The 13548-nt window shown below is 39.4% G+C and overlaps 1 protein-coding gene across 2 annotated transcripts in view; it reads left to right on the top strand.

Moving 5' to 3' along the window:
- Positions 1-13548, top strand: part of Tyr (tyrosinase) — a 52329-nt gene that overhangs the window by 23725 nt on the left and 15056 nt on the right. The gene's annotated exons all lie outside the window — the stretch shown is intronic.

Raw genomic sequence — 13548 nt, forward strand, 5'->3', positions numbered from 1 at the left:
ATCCACCTCTGGAAGCACACTGTCAGGATGGTGGATTGGAAATGTGAGGGGAAATCCTGCTATGGGAGACTGATGACTTCTGGAGATGGAGGACCTTTTGCCTCGTGGTTCTTGTGTGTACTTAAGAAAGTCGCTGAGTCCCACTGAGTATCAGCTGCTTCACTGAAAAATGGTGGCAGTCACCCTGCCTTCCTCAAAGGAATGAGTTTATATTTTACAAGTTGCCACATGCTATGGAAAGACTAGCTCTTGTGAAGAGTACAGAACAGAATGGGGCTTTTAGGAGGTATATTCAGGCTTTCATTCTTTACTCTTTGTTCTACAAGTGTTCTCCAGTGTGGATGTATGGATGTCACAAGGCAGGGGCTTAGGGGTGTGGATTCCTATCCTGATCTCAGTTCTAGTTTTGTTCGGTCCTGAATACAGAGTTGAGCAGGATACAAACAGCAGCAAAGCAGAGCTTTCATGGAAAGCAAATGTGCACTCTGGAAATGCAGGAGTAGCTCAGCGACTAGGGCAGCATTCCCTCCTACCTTTCAGAGAGGAGGCTACTGGGCAGAATTAGCATGGTCCTCTACTTGCTGTGAAGTCTGATGGACAGATTGATTAAAAAATAGGACTTAAGTAAAAATACACATCAAAATGGTGAAACAAAGGGTAAAAGGCAAACCAATGCAACAGCAATATTTACAAGACAATATGCTGTAAACACGTGTCTATAATTGTCTGGATTTCCCAGGCAAATGACAAATTTTTCCTTGTTTCCTAAACATGTGTACTAAGTGTGGGTTCTTCTCTGTTGCAGTAGTGTCTAATTCTCAGATATGGCACTTGGTTGGCTGTATTTTTGTTGGGTTATTTTTGGCCAGTCCTGGGGCTTGGACTCAGGGCCTGAGCACTGTCCCTGGCTTCTTTCTGCTCAAGGCTAGCACTCTGCCACCTGAGCCACAGCACCACTTCTGGCCATTTTCTGTATATGTGGTGCTGGGGAATTGAACCTAGGGCCTCATGTATAGGAGGCAAGCACTCTTGCCACTAGGCCATATCCCCAGCCCCTGGTTGGTTGTATTTTATAGCGTCTTATGTCAGCACTCTTTGGCAATCTTGGGATGGTCTTTTGCAGGGTCATAGGATTTTCTGTAGGCAAGAGCAGATCTGTGAGCATATCTACAAGCCAGTCTTTGAGGCATCCCTCGCAATCATGGACTCTGTACCATCTGCCTGGCTCAAAGGCGCCTAAGTGATTCTCTGCAGCCCACTTTTTGAGTGTGTGGAAATTCTAATTAGGTGCCAACTTGAATACCATTCAGGAGTGACTATCCTGCCTTGCTCCTCCACCACAGATTAATTACACGTTCTGTGGTGATTTCTTGGCTGCATTTGCCTTTGAGGTTTCCTCTCCACTCCTCTCCTTACACCTCCCCGGGGCTACCCTGCTAAGGAGGCTGCCTGACCCAGCGTGCTCGCAGATCAGATGCCTTGCCAAGCTGGCCACACAGAAATAGTACAGGCAGCGAGGTTCATCCTGGGGCTTCAGGAATGAAGAGCAGATCGCCTCCCTGCTGGGCACAGCAAGGCTGAAGCTTTCACAGAAAGGCAGAAATCTCAGGGGAGACATATCATAAAGACTGCACTCACAATCAGATAGGATGGCAGACCCGGAGCTGCCTTTCCATGGGTTTCTTTTTCACACTGCTTAACTGTGACCAGACTTTAAAGAGTTTACTATATTTTCTGTAATATAATTGACTCCCTTGTATAAAACAACAATGGTGCTATGATGATCATATTTGACCATATTCCTACAGTTGTTTTTCTTGTTGCTAGTTTTAGCTATCAGAGAAATGTCTATTTGTTATATTGATTCATGGGCTTATCTGTCTCTCCTCGTGAATCCTGAGCTCCTTCTGACAGGGTCGGTCATGTATTGATCATTGTTGGCCCTATAACACATACTCTTACTCCAAGGAGTCATTCATTAAGAGCTTAGTAAGCTAATCAATAATTCAGAGACAGGCAGCCATATGGGGGTTACCAATAACATCTTGTTGTGTAATACAATATTAGTCTTAGGATATTGAATTGTACTTCATCAAGTGATGAACAAACTCATGTACTCTCCTAACATACAGAGTATTCTACCTACAGTGTGGAAAAACCTGCCAATTCCTTGTAGAATTAATGTGTCTTCAAACTATGGAAATTAAATTGCTGGAAGCCCAACTATCTCAAATGCAAGAGGAGGAGTCTGAGTGTGCATTATTTTTACTAAACTTTTAAATCTGGAAAGGAATTTGAAGACCATGATGGAAACTCCGTTGTTGTATCTAAGGAAAGTGGGACACAGAGGATGTAACCTACCCAAAGACACAGTTTGCTGAAAAGTGGGGAAAAAAATGAAAAACAAAATGAATGTAGACTGTGAGGTCCTGGGAGGTAGCATGGAATAGTTCATATGGCAACAGGACATTGAGCAAAAAGAGGTAGAAATAATTTGGCCATAGAAAGGTCTTCATCACTATGAACTTTGTGCTAATATCTCTGTTGCCACTCTAGCTCAGAGGAGGGATTGGAAGAGAGGAGTGGACTACATTTCTCTTGGGCTTTTGACTGCCACTCAGTAAATGACAATCTTTCTGTAGGTTTGTTTTTTATGTAATTATGCATGAAAAGTGGAAAGGTACAGTCAAGTGTGTAGTCTTTGGAAACCAAAAAGCTGATGTGGGCTGTGTAGCCTTACCTGATGGACTGCAACTTCATACAAGAGGGGTCCATACCCTGAACTCTTACCTGAGTCTAACATATCTCCACCACATGACATACGACTTCACTTACAACTGCCTGGCCCTTAGAAAGACGCTGAGCTTGAGGTGATGATGGTTGTTTAGAGCACAATATGGATACTGTTTACAATGCCGGTAAGAGGGCTTCTGAAAGAAAGCCCAAGGTTAGCCTGCTGGCCAGTTATGTTCCTGCCCTACCACTTTCTAAGTAAATTTATGTCAAATATAGGTTGAGTCCTAATGTTTGATTAAACCTAAAACAATCTAATGAATATTGCAGAGGCAAAACAGAAATCTGTTGAATTTTGTGAATGAGAAAATAAAATTTTTTTGTAACATCAAAAAAAAAAAAAAGAAAGGTCTTCATCATAATTACATAGAATACCAAAGATCAGAATGGCTGTAATAGCACCAAAGATCAGATGTGGTGGGACTAGACAATAAATTAAAGGCCCCAAACCAGGAGACTAGTAGTCAATAAATCATATGATTAAAATCACAGGTTTGGGAATCAGATATGCCTTGTTTGGAATTCCAAAGCTGCTACTTCTAGTCATAAAATCTTTTTTTTTTTTTGGCCAGTCCTGGGGCCTTGGACACAGGGCCTGAGCACTGTCCCCGGCTTCTCTGCTCTAGCACTCTGCCACTTGAGCCACAGCGCCACTTCTGGCTGTTTTCTATATATGTGGTGCTGGAGAATGAAACCCAGGGCTTCATGTATACAAGTCAAGCACTCTTGCCAATAGGCCATGTTCCCAGCCCTAGTTATAAAATCTTAACTTACCAAGCTACTTATTCTCTTCTAAGCCTTCCTTTTCACAAAAACAGAAGTAAATGATATTCTTACTTCAGATGCAGTGTTGGGAACATTAGTCAGTAGAATTGTAGAGCTTGTGCAACCGTTAATGGAGAGACATTTAGGTTCACATGTAAATTATTAGGTAATGCAATATCTTGATGTTTATCAAACCATGTCAATTTTCTGGGACACTAGAGGTCTTAGTATGTGAAAAGCCATATACCATAGGGACATAATACCTTTTGTCTACAGTAAGAATTTGCTACTCCAAAGAAAGGAGTTTATCAACACTATTGCAGTTAGATGTTTGATAAACTTTGCCATTCTAATCTCAAACAAGATAAAATGTACCACAACTGGGCAAAGCAATAAGGCTACTAATACCATATTGAATGTCAGTGCTTTCAGAGCTAGGAATATTCTCTGAGGGTCAAAGAAACAAGAGACTATTGACTGGTGCTCAAAAAAGAAACATTGTATATGTGTAAGTGTCTATACTATGTGTGTATACTTATGAATTGTCTATCATAAATGATGGCTTTAACTCTGTAACAATAATTCCACTCTAGATTCAGGAACTAGAGTCTTGACTAAAGACATAAAGTAATGTAAATTGCTGAACATGTAGAACTATATAACTTCTATACATGGCTAGACTGCTCAAAAGATTTTTAAATCTACCTTTTGGGCAAAATAATCATTTTTAATAGGGAGTGACTCTTCCTTTGAAGCTTTTAAATCTACTTGGCTATATATACTGCCTATACTTACCTGGACAGGTAAATGCCTAATAATTACCACCTGAAAATAGATTTCAAGGAAAGACACAAAACAGTTTCTTTCATTCCTGGCAGATAGACTTAGAATCTTCTTAGGATAGTTATTTCTCAAATATTTATTTACTAGCAACTGTGTACTAACTCTATTCTTTCATGGCCTACTAGCGAACAGATTAAGCTTTAATTTCTAACTTTATTATTTTTTCCAGTCCTGGGGCTTGAACTCAGGGCCTGAGCACTGTCCCTGGCTTCTTTTTGCTCAAGGCTAGCACTCTACCACTTGAGCCACAGTGCCACTTCCAACTTTTTCTACATAGGTGGTTCTGAGGAATCAAACCCAGGGCTTCATGTATACGAGGTAAGCAGTCTACCACTAGGCCATATTTCCAACATAAGTTTTAATTTCTAGTAGAAAATGTCACAGAGTTTTTCAAAAGCAAATGTTGACAAGTTAGAGTTCATCCAAGTAACAGGCTGGATATCAAGAGAAACTTACATTGATCACAGTAAACAGATAGCATACAAAACAGGAGAAAAATATCTTCAAATTATACATTTGATAAGGAATTAACATCTAGCATAAAAAGGAATATGAGGGAAAGGATGATGGAGGGAGGAGATAAAAGAAAGGAAAATGGAAAAGTAAAGAAATAATCCCATTAAAAATAGTCTAAAGAAATAAACACATACATATAAATGTCCAACTATATATATATATATATATGTTTGTGTGTGTATATATGTATGTCTGTTTATGTGGGTATATGCACACAGACTCAAAACTATTCAATGTGTCTAATCTTCAGAAAAATATAGGACAAAATTATAATGATATATTACTTTAGTAATAAAAACTATTAGTAACAAATAATAAATAACAAGTATGTGGAAATAATGCAACATTTTACATACTATTTATAAAGGTGCCAGATGGTAAACCATTATTGAAAATAATATAGATTGCTTAAAAAATTTTAAATAGAATGGCCATGTAGTTCAGAAATCCTGCTACTAGGTAGATACCTAAAGGAAACCAATCAGTTTGTCAGAGGAATCTGAATATCAGTGTTTTTGCAGTATCATTCATAATAACCAAGAAATTGAAACATCCTAAATGTCTATCAACTGAGGAATGGATAAATAAATACAAACACATAATAGAGTACTATTCAGCTAAGTGACAAAATTATATAATTTGCAATAACATAGATGAAAGAGAAAGAGAGGGACAGCCTGGTCTTGACCTAGAATAATTGATGTCATAGGAGTTGAGAGTATTGTTGTGGTTATCAAAGGGTGAAGAATGAAGAAAGCAAGAAGTTGATCAATGAATATTAGTTATAACTAAGAGCAATAAGTTCTGCTGTGCTCTTGCATAGAAGCATGACTGTAGATAACAGTAAGAACTATGTAGACCAGAAAGCTACCAGAAAGACTTTCAATGTTTTTTTTTCCACAAAGAAATTTTGATATTCTTATCCATATCTAAACGCAATGTATACCTATATCAAAACATCACAAGATATCTTACAAATATAAACAGTCTTTTGGTTTATATTTATCTGTCACAATTTTAAACAAAGTTGAAACATACTCTTTTAAAAGGAATATCAGAAAGTAGTGAAAAACCTTGCTAGTGAAATTTTAGGGAAGAGGCACCACATAGCTGTCTTAAGGAAATACATAGAGATAGTCCTTGATATTCACAGGGACCTGACTCAGGCCCCATGGGTTATCAAAATGCCCAAGTATTCTAGTGCCTTGTGTGTACCGGTGTGTACGTCGACCTTATGCATGTGCTGCGTGCTCTTTAATCATCTCTGCATTACTTGCCAGTAATACAGTGCAAAGTAAATCATTGTTTTAGAGTAGTTTTGAAAAATAATGAGAAAATTTCTGCACATAGCCAGGAACACATGCACGTTTTTAATTGATTCTTTCCAGTCTTTGAGTAATTGAATGCAGAGATGTGGAACCTATGAAAATTAAGTGCTGCTGTACTCACTTGTCTTATGTACGAGTTTGCTGACGCACTATAGATGCCATGATACCTGGTCTCCGACTGGTGAAGGAATACTTTTTGCCTTAAGATAAAAATATACAATACCTACACCCACTATAGTCATATTTCTAAAATTCAAATCTGAGCATAATCACTCGAATAAATTACTAATGTAGCAAACTAAACCTCCAGACGAAGTGAAAACTTTCTCCCTCACAGCACACAAGGCTTTTCACAATCTGACCCGTGCCCTCTTTTTTCTCACTTCCCATTCACCCTGCACGATTCCACCTTCCATAACACACCAAAGCATGTTTATTTTTCAGCTTCCCTCGAGCCCGTACCCCCCCATAGACATGTGTTTAGAACACAGTGCCTTTGCGATCGATCATTTCAGACATTCCACTCAAACGCCTCCCTGCTGGGCAGCTTTTCTTGTCTTCATAGCTAGTTGTTCATATGGTAATGTCTAGTTTTTCTATACATGTCTCCAAGAGCATCACTTACAGTGCATTAAAATTTTGTGTGCACTTTTTATCACAGCAAAGAAATCCCTAAGGTTAGAAACTGTGTTATCCATCCTTCAGATGGATGGTTCATGATGGAATATTTGTTGAATTATTAAATGGGCACTTTAGTAAAGGGGAAAAGGTAAGCTTCCTTACCAAGACTTCACAGGTAAAAGCACTGAGGTTTGAAAGCCAGTTAATAATATCCATGGAGAATCAAATGAATGACTCACAGCCCATATTCATACATCAAACACTGCCCTGAGAATCTGTCTCTTTAGGACACTTTTGCAGAGATCACTCTGATTAGCTGTGTCTTCGGAGTTCAGCCTGTTCATTTGATTTGAATGAACTTTCTCCCTAGTGAATACCTCTCAATTCAGAGTATGCATTATCATCACTTCCCTTCATCTCGGAAGCAGGATAGCTGCCACTTAATAATACGCTTAACTGTTTATGGGGAAAGAGGCCAGGCACTTGGTTCTTTCCGTTCATGAACTTTTAATTTTAGTTGTTAGGCTAACTTCCTCCAAGTTTAGTCATTAGTTTAAATGGTTTTAATCAGATTTTAACTTCTACTCATTTCCCCAAGGATTTCTTTTCCTTTTCTTTGGCTAAATTAAGAAGCTGTAGAGTATACAATTGAAATAACCATCGGTTGACATTGGTCCCAGTTGAATTTCTTAGTAGTAATACAGGCTTTTCACATAAAGCTATTCATCTCTAATAAGCCTTGTGAATTCCTTTAGAAAGGGCGGCATTTTTTCAGTGACAATTTCCAAATATTCTGCCAATGTGTCCCATCATTAGTCAGGAACGTTAGAAAATTGAGTTACTAGATTGCTTTTCTTTCAGTCAGATGCTTCTAGTCTTTCCCAATGGTCTCAAAATAAGTAGATTATGGGGTGACTTGGTCACTCCCTTTGGGCTCCCAGACTAAGTTGTTGGTTCATCCAGTAATCAATGTGGTTCCATCATGCTACTACTAAGTATCCTCTCAAGGTTCCTCATGGTTTTCAGAGAAATATTGAGACACACTATTCTTGGTACAATCTATATATTAACTGGCTAACCATGGTGTTCACAAACATTCTTCTTACAGTTCTTAAGCACTTTTTGCAGTTTTTCCTTGCAAAGCTACCAAAATGTACCTGGGTTGCATTATTGCCTGCTTTATTAATTCTAGGCTAGGTTTTTTTTTTCTCCTTCTCTAACTTTGCCATCATTTCTGCTGTTCGTTTTTCAGAACCCAAGTTCAAATATCATTAAGGGGCAGCTTGCCTCTCACACAAGCTTTCTCTTGTTCTCACACGATGTGAAGACTCGCTTTCTCTCATATCATCCACACTACATTGCTGAATTGCTTAGCAAACTTCAAGTTCTTGAAGGCAGGAGCCGTCTTTCATTTGCCTCTGTGTTCCCAGCATCTGGCGCAATGTGTGTTCCATGGCAGGCCCTGTGCTAGCTGATGAGCCTCGACAGAGATTCAAGGACAAATCACCAGCCACGGCTGGATCCTTCCTGCTCTGGTGAGACCCCCGCACCAGATAAATGATTCTTCCGGTTTGCACTAGATTTAAGAATTTTATGACAGTTTGGGTTCCTGAAAGAAAACACAAAATATCCATAAATTTTAAATATAGATTATGAGAGACTGTACATGCTTTGCATGCAAATCCCTGGTTTGTGAGCAGGGTGGGTGATAGGCCTAGGGTATGTGATGATCTACAAACAGCACACAGTATATCCTCCATATAAAAAACAGACCCGAATAACTGCAATATCACCTGACAGATGTTCACATTAAATGAAAGGAAAGCTACCTGTGACTCAAGTTTGCGCATGGTAGTAATTGTGTCTGTGCGTTGGTCCTGCAGCTTAAACTCAGAGCCTAGGCACTGTCCTTTACCATATTTGCCCAAGCCTGGTGCTCTAGCACTTGAGTCAGCCCAGGCTGGCGTCCAATTGTGATCCTTGGATCTCAGCTTCCTGAGCAGGTAGATAGCAGGCATAAACTGGCAGTGCACAGCTCATCTGGTAGGAAATGGTAGCTAAGTAAACATTTTGTACAGTAAACAAAAACTGTTTTCACAAGAAGACTCTACAAACAAAAATAAAACAACAATAAGATTAATACAGATATTAATAACAGGATTCTCTACATTCTTTTAAGTAAGATCACATGTGTCAATTCAACAAAAATTGATAATCCTTGATAAGCATTATTACCTAATACTTTGCTACGTGTGCCATGATACAGGATCACAGATTGGTGGCTTTAAAGAATATCAGTGATTTTCTTAGAATGTTGGAGCCTAAAACCTGAGAGGAATGTGTCAGCAAGATTGCTTTCTTCTAAGGCATTTTTTTTCCTTGACTAACAGAGGACTGTTTTCTCCTCGGGCTTTCACACGTTCTTCCCTCGGCCTCTGCCTATGTCCAGTTTTCCTCTTGTAGAGATCATAGAGGGTTGAGATCTACCCTAACCACCCAATTTTATGTTGAGTACCTCCTCCTTAAACGTCTCATTTCCAAGTGCAGTCATGTTCTGAAGTAGTAGGCTGAGGCCGTTCAGTGTATAAATTTGGCAGTGTGGCTGAGAAGATGACCTAGTGGCAAGAGTGCTTGACTCTTATACATGAAGCCCTGGGTTCGATTCCTCAGTACCACATATATAGAAAATGGCCAGAAGTGGCACTGTGGCTCAAGTGGCAGAGTGCTAGCCTTGAGCAAAAAAAAAAAAAAAAAAAAAAGAAGAAGCCAGGGACAGTGCTCAGGCCCTGAGTCCAAGGCCCAGGACTGGTAAAAATAAAATAAATAAATTTGGCAGTGGACACAATTCACCTTATTATGATCCCTCTTTTACTCAAACAGAAACTGGAGCACTAACAGAGCAAGGATATCACCCAGATTTGTAAAGTCATTTATTATCACAATCCACATCTGAACCCAATCCTCTAGCTTCAGAATTTCTGAATGGATTCCCCCGGTTTATTTTGCAAATGAGGTATCAAATTCACTAGACTATCTGTTAAAAACAAATTTATCTTGGCAAAGAATAGAAATGTGAAGCCTATGGTCTAACAACAATTAAGACTGGTTCTTGTATTCAGCTGTAGAGCAGATGGTTTCTGCTGTATGCAGAAAAAACTATCATCACAACAACGTGTGCTGGGTGCCCATTGAAGGCAAGGCACTGAGCCAGATAGGCTGTATCCCTAATCTCACTTAACTCACGGGCCTTTGCAAAAAGTTATTATCTGCTTTGTACAAATAGATTGCCCCTTAATCCCTCCCCAAATAAAATACCAGGAATTGGAACAAAAATTCTTTAAAAAAAAAAAAAAGAGGCCAAGTGCCTCACACCTGCTAGCTACTCAGGAGGATGAAATCTGAGGATCCCCACTTAAGCTAGTTGAAGCAGACAAATCCCTAAGATTCTCACCTCTAGCCAGCAGTGGAGGTGTGGTTCAAGTGGTAGAGCGCCAGCCTCGAGCGGGAAAAGCTAACGAAGAGCATGAGGCCCTGAGCTCAAGCTCCATCACTCTATTATCACTCTAGTATTACTATATTACCATGACTCTTACTCGAATATTACTCTTTTATTAGTACTATTATATAAATGAATAACCAAATTCGTTACAAGAGGTTCTATGTTTCTGGCTCCCTTCCTAGCCCCCCACACCTGCGGGCTCCCGTGGGAGGTGAGAGGAGCTGGAATTTCTGCTCTGGTGGTGGTGGCTTCAGTCCCACAGCAATCCCCTGTGTTCAGTGGAGGCCACGCCCAGCGCCCTGCGTTGGCTCGCAGGTGCTCCCGGGCTCCAGCAGGAGGCAGCCGAGTGTGGCCGCCTTCCCTGCTTCTTTGCAGCATCCCTGCAATCTACTAAGAAGGAGCTGGTCTGTGGGGGGAAAGCACGTGCTGATTCTATCAATGCCAGCGTTTCGTGTCAACCCACTCAATTCTTGCACCCTGAAACTTTTGTAATCAAATACTCGTTTCTCATCGATGGAGAAAAGAAAAAGATGTTTCGTTTCTGCTTCTGTGTATGACTGAGATTTCTTTCCAGAGCCAATTATTACAGTGTTCTCCACCTCTTTGCTTCCAACCCCAGTTAGCAATTTTTTGCACGTTATTGGGAAAATATTAAACTTGGAATAGGGCACCTGAGCTCTGAGCCTACCTCTGGTAACTAAGTATAATTGTAAAAACCAGAAGTTTGATATCAATTGTATCACTTTCCAAGACAGTATTTGCAAATACTGGCCTTTGACTCGACTTTCTCTTTGATAAAATGTGATCAATTACACATTTGTCACTTTGTCTTATTGAGATTTAAATGTGCAAGACAGCAGGCTCTGGTGGTTTCGGCCTCTAGTCCTAGCTACACAGGAGGCTGAGATCTGAAGGTCGTGGTTTGAAGCCAACCCAGTCAAACAAACCTGAGAGACTCTTATATCCAATTAATCAGCAAAAAAGTAGTAAATAGAAGTTTGCCATTTGTATAGTACAGCACCAGTCTTGAGTAAAGAAGTAGAGCAAGAGTGCAAGACCCTGAGATCAATTCCCAGTACTGGTAGAAATAAATGAAATCAACATATAAATACATGCATGCGTACGTGCATGCATACGTACATACACAGACAGATGAGTAGATCATACATACATGCATACATACATACATACATACATACATACATACATACACACACACATACTAGGGGGTTGTATTATAGATGCTAGCCCTCTGAGTTAGATTCTAAACTAAAGAGAGCAGCACTGAGTATTCTGTAAATAATGAACACCTATTGTGCACTGGACACTGAGGAAATAAGATGGGAAACTGAGTTCTGTCAGCTTGTTGAGAATTTCCACATTCCCAGATGTCCATGTGACTTTTCTGAAAACAACGTATCTTCTGCAGTTTGAAATGGCCAAGGAACAGGGGGTGATTGTGAGCTTGAATTTCTTAAGGGGTCAGCCTGTGTAATTCCTGTTCCAGCATAGATTTATTCCTTCCTTCCAATGTAAGCACAGATATTGCCTCCAGCTGCAAGTTTAGTCAGACAGTGACAGAAGCACTCAGTCTGCTCCAATGGTGTAAGGAAGAGTCAGAAAAGACCCTTGCCTACCTTGTTCTATTTCTTCTTTTTCCTGATCCAATAGAATACCATGGTTTATCCTTTCTTATATTTGTCAATTTTTAGATTAATATTTATCTTTCCTGGATCTTTTTACAAGGTATTTATTGTTGTTCTTTTAGTATAAGTGGTGCGAGACCTATGAGCCACTGAAATAAAAGAACACTTGAGTGTTTCATGATAATTAATGCAGAATAAAGAGTTTACATTTCAAGAGGAACATCAAACAATGTCTCTTCCAAGTGGACTTAGACAAGTGGACAAGTTTAGACATCAGACCTTGCAGAAATCTGGATCTACTCACAGCTGCAGAAAACCTGCTGCCATCTGAGTGAGCACACAGAATTTGTGTCCACTAGACCTAGCCACAGAATGACAGGCCAGACCAGTCAAAACCAGTCCTGGGTTTATTGCATAGTTGTGAAATTTGCCTTCAAGTTCCCTTCTCTTTCTTTCTTTTTCTCTATTGTTCTTTTCTTTCTTTTTTTTCCAGTCCTGATGCTTGGACTCAGGGTCTAAGCAGTGTCCCTGAGCTTTTTTTTTTTCCTTTTTCTTTTCTCTCTCTCTCTCTTTTTTTTTTTTTTGGCTTGGCTAGTACTCTACCATTTGCACTACAGCCACAGCACCACTTCTGGATCTTTCGGAGTGGTGTATTGGAGATAAAAGTCCCATAGGCTTTCTTGCCTGGGCTGGCTTTGAACCATGATCCCCAGATCTCAGTCTTCTGAGTAGCTAGGATTACAAGTGTGAGCTCTTCTTTCTTTGTGCCTTCCTCTTATTTAAAAAAAAATTACCTTTGAGTAGTTGTACCAAAAAAGGTAACAATTGACAAATCAGTTTATGAATAGAATGCACCTTGATCAGGTCAAACCAAAGATTTTTGGAGAGGAAAAAAGCATAAACACCTTTCCATAATCCATCTCTAATAAGTATTATATTATTTTGCATTATTTCTTAGGATATTATTCTGAATAGTAATGAATTAGTGTAATAGTATTCTAATATTATTCCTCAACATTTCACTTTCTTATTTCATTTTTGTTTCTATAACCACATGGAAGTAAGCCGTACTATCTTTCTCCAATAAGTGAGTGTACTAAAGCCTCATGAGAGCGCTCTGAGTAAGTTAGCATTTGTAATCATTTAAATATTAGAGTTTGTCTTAATGTGTAACTATTTCAAAATTACTATTGGAGGAAACAAAGAATCAAAGAAATAGAAGTGATAGAAAGGCACAGCAGTTGCTGTTACACAACTGTAGAACAATCGATGTTGGGTGACTGAGTTTGACTGGCCAGAGGTGTCTCGAATGTGGTTCTCCCAGGCGAGATACCACTTCATCTGTACCTTCTTTTGAAAAGGATGACATATGAGTAAACAAGCCCTGATTCTCTTATATTTTTATTGTCCAGTACTCTCACAACATACATTTTCAGAGGCGATAGCTCAACTTATAGTTACAGGTAAATTGGATTCTATAATTTACAATACTATGTTTACCTGCCTATCTGCACTTGCACTGAAATCTCTCAGACTC

The sequence above is a fragment of the Perognathus longimembris genome, chromosome 13 (genome assembly GCF_023159225.1).
Source record: "Perognathus longimembris pacificus isolate PPM17 chromosome 13, ASM2315922v1, whole genome shotgun sequence".
NCBI lineage: Eukaryota > Metazoa > Chordata > Mammalia > Rodentia > Heteromyidae > Perognathus > Perognathus longimembris.